At 55.4% G+C, this 3,515-nt stretch overlaps 1 non-coding gene across 1 annotated transcript; it reads left to right on the top strand.

Moving 5' to 3' along the window:
* The first annotated feature begins 2,456 nt into the window (after positions 1-2,456).
* TRNAT-CGU (transfer RNA threonine (anticodon CGU)) lies at positions 2,457-2,528 on the top strand. The gene has a single exon. It is a non-coding gene; the product is annotated as a tRNA-Thr (tRNA).
* Positions 2,529-3,515: the final 987 nt, after the last annotated feature.

Raw genomic sequence — 3,515 nt, 5'->3', positions numbered from 1 at the left:
TTCCTTCCATAATACGTTTTGAGGACCTACCTTGTGCAGGTACCGCTCTGGGACACTGGAACCAGGACAGACCCTCCGTCCATATGTACAAGCTCTGTGGCCTCTTGTGCGTCTTCTGCCTGGCAGATTAAGTCAAGTCAGACCACCCAGCTCACAGAAGGTGGGAGGGCCAGCCTCTCTCAGGGCCCGCCTCTCTCAGGGCCCCTCGGATCCTGGACACCTGGGGCATCCCACCTGCCCAACAAGCTACAGATGCCCCTGTATTATTCTGCTCCCTTCCCTCACAAGACAAAACTGAAAAACAGCACCTGTTAAGAGACTGATTCCTGCTCCACCTGCCCTGTTAGTTCTGGGCTCTGCTCCCATGTGAATTTCCTTCATTTGCTAATTTCTTTTAACTTTGGCTAAGCCTCTGCCACTTCTGCACAATCATCCCAACTGCTCAACCCAAAAAAGGAGGGAGACACTGGCACCAATTTTATCCTCAACTAGTCAGAGGCATTGCTCAGTAAGAAATGTTTTAATTCTGAAAATGTTCTTGAGTTTTCTATTTAAAAATGCTTATAAAATTTTGTAAATTATTATTAATTTTTTGGACATGTATTCATTGTTGAGAGACAGAGCACGAGCAGGGGAGGGGCAGAGAGAGAGGGAGACAGAGAATCCAAATCAGGCTCCAGGCTCTGAGCTGTCAGCACAGAGCCCGACGCGGGGCTGAGATCACAAACCTTGAGATCATGACCTGAGCCGAAGTCAAACATTTAACCGACTGAGTCACTCAAGTGCCCCAAATTTGATAATTTTTATTTATTTATTTTGAGACAGAGGGGGGGGGAGAGGGAGGGAGAGAGAGAGAGAGAAGGAGAAAGAGAGAGAATAAGCAGGGGAGGGGCAGAGAGAGAGGGAGATAGAGAATCCCAGCACAGGGCTCCATCCCACTAACCTTGAGATCATGACCTGAGCCAAACTTGGACGTTTACCAACTGACCCACCCAGGTGCCCCAATTTTTTTTTTTTAATTAGGGAGCTGCGGTGAGGTTTGCAGAAAGATCTCACACACTGGGTGCAGTGTCTCAGGGTTCCTGTCCCAGTGTCTGAGGATAAGTGTTGGTGCCTTTTCCACTCACCGTCCCAAACCATGACATTTAAAGCAACTTGGTGAACACAACTTCCCGGTATTTAAGTTTCCTATTTGCCTATACAGTTGAGTAGTTGAGTGGTGTCCTAATGTATGTCTTCATAAGCCCTACAAGCATCACTGGTACCAGACGGTAAAGATGCATATAGCAGAACGTTCCGTGCAGCAAAAGAGCTGCGGACAACATAAAGCTACTGCCCAGAAATTGATTAAATCAACTGCGATAGAGCCACTCAAAAGGAAACCACTATTAGCTAATTAACCACTAATAGCTATTAAAGAGAATAAGGTAACCCATCCTTGTAGAATGGTCATATTACCGTATATACTGTAGTATATATAATTTACAATATTGGGTTATGCATAATATTAACGAAACACACATTAGTGTTTGTTAAATAATCCACTGTCACTTGTGATTATTTTCTATGACTACAAGCCGCTGTATTAATACATCATACATCCATTCATGAAAAATCCAAGAGAACTGCAGAGTCGGTCCATGTGTATAAAAATAAGTTTGAATACGTACATACATTTGAGTATATAAATATGAATGTGTCTATCAGTTGTCTGGCGCAGCGGGCTCAGCCTTTCCGGCGCATCAGCATCGCCTGGAGGGCTAGTGAAAGCCCACGTTGCCTGGCTCCACCAGGCACTCCAAATCGGGTGTGATTTGGCAGGTGCCGGTGAAACCGCCAAGTCGCAGGGCGGCAAGTTCCCAGGTGATGGCGCTGCTCCGGGACGAGGCAGACACCCTGGGCTTCACCGCGGCAATCGGGGGAAAGGAGCTTTGAGCTTATTTCTTAAACACTTACTCATTCATTCAACAACCGTCGCCGAGCGTGTGCTCCGCGCAGGGCAGCCGGGGACCGCCCGGGGAATCCGGCTGGCAACGAGCACTGCCATCCCTTCTCCCGCTTCGCCCCAGAGGGGAAACTGAGGCTCCGAGGAGCGCCCTCCAAGGTCTCAGACTGTCTCTGGAGGAGCTGGGATTCGAACACTAGGCACTGAGTACCCGACAACTGCTCCGCCGACTCCGGAGCTCCAGACACGCCTCCTGCCGTGGCCGTGGGGACTCCGGGGCCGCCACCCCACCACACGCGCGGACCGGATTACCCTCCAAACCCAGCGGGTCGGCCGCCGGGAGTCTGCGGAGAGCGTCCGGCGCGCGCCCGCTGGAGCCCCGCCCCTCCCGCCGCAGGGAGGGGGCGGGGCCCCGCGGGGGCCGAGCGGGCGCGCTCGCGCTCGTGCCCGCGGGGCGAGCTCACGGGAGCGACGCCAGGATAGAGGCTCGCGGAGCCGCCATTCTAACGCAGGCGCGGTGGCCAAGTGGTAAGGCGTCGGTCTCGTAAACCGAAGATCACGGGTTCGAACCCCGTCCGTGCCTGGCGCGAGCCTTCCCAGCGGCGAGACTTTTTAGGGTTGGGACCACTTTTCAAGAGCTGGCCCCCGGAGAGGCCCCCGCCCGCCTGCCGCGCCGAGAGCCTCGCCCCTGGGTGCAGATGGGTGCGGAGCCGGCCAACTGTTTTCACCTCGTGTGGCTCCAAGCTCTGCTCCCGCCCTCGCAGGAGGTGAGCGTCTGGGTGGTCCGGCCTCGGCGAGTCCGCAAACTCTGCCCGCTCCGGGCGGCGCTCCCCGAGGACGGCGCCCCATGCCGCCCCCCGCGGGAAGCGGAGGGGCCCCCAGAAACCGTGGCCCCCGGCAAAAACCCCACAGCTGCTGGCACTCGACTCGAGAGCCGCTAAGCTTTCCCCCTGAACTTGAAAGTCCAAGTTTATCCTCTCTAATGAGAGGACTGCCGTTGCCTGATGCCGGGCCCACACCCAGAGGCAGCTGCTGGCTGGCTTGCTATTTTTAAAAAGAAATCCGTTGCAGGCACTGCATGAAGAGAGGAAATCCTGCCCAGACCTAGAGCCGTTCTGACGTGACGACCTAGACCCGCCTGAGCCTCCGTTTGCCCTTCTGTGAAATGGACGTCTGGCCAGCTGTAGGCGTTTGTGTGCTGCCAGACGGACTGGCCGTGGAAGCGGCCCCGGGAAACGGAGCTGGGGTCACAGGGAACCTGTTTTCTTCGCATCACGAATGGATGCACCGCGGGGCTGTTCGAATGCATTTAACCACGCGTGCAGTGGCCTCGACCCGCGGGGGTTTTGTGCCCTCTGAAAACCAGCTTGACCTCCTCGGGGAAACCCGGATCGGCCCGAGATTCCTAATCGAAGGGAGCGTTAATGGAGCTCCTGGTGGGTACGTGGTGGAGCTGGACTCCGGGGGTACCTCGGTGACCGAGCCACATCGGGGCGGATTGGAGGGAGGGCGCCTGGGGGATGCGATGGGGAGCGAGGAGCCTAGCTGCAGCGGCCAGGGGCTGGAGTCC

The sequence above is a fragment of the Prionailurus viverrinus genome, chromosome E3 (genome assembly GCF_022837055.1).
Source record: "Prionailurus viverrinus isolate Anna chromosome E3, UM_Priviv_1.0, whole genome shotgun sequence".
In the NCBI taxonomy this organism is placed as follows: Eukaryota; Metazoa; Chordata; class Mammalia; order Carnivora; family Felidae; genus Prionailurus; species Prionailurus viverrinus.
Note: the sequence above shows the minus strand (reverse complement) of the source record. Positions and strands in the feature narration are given on the sequence as shown.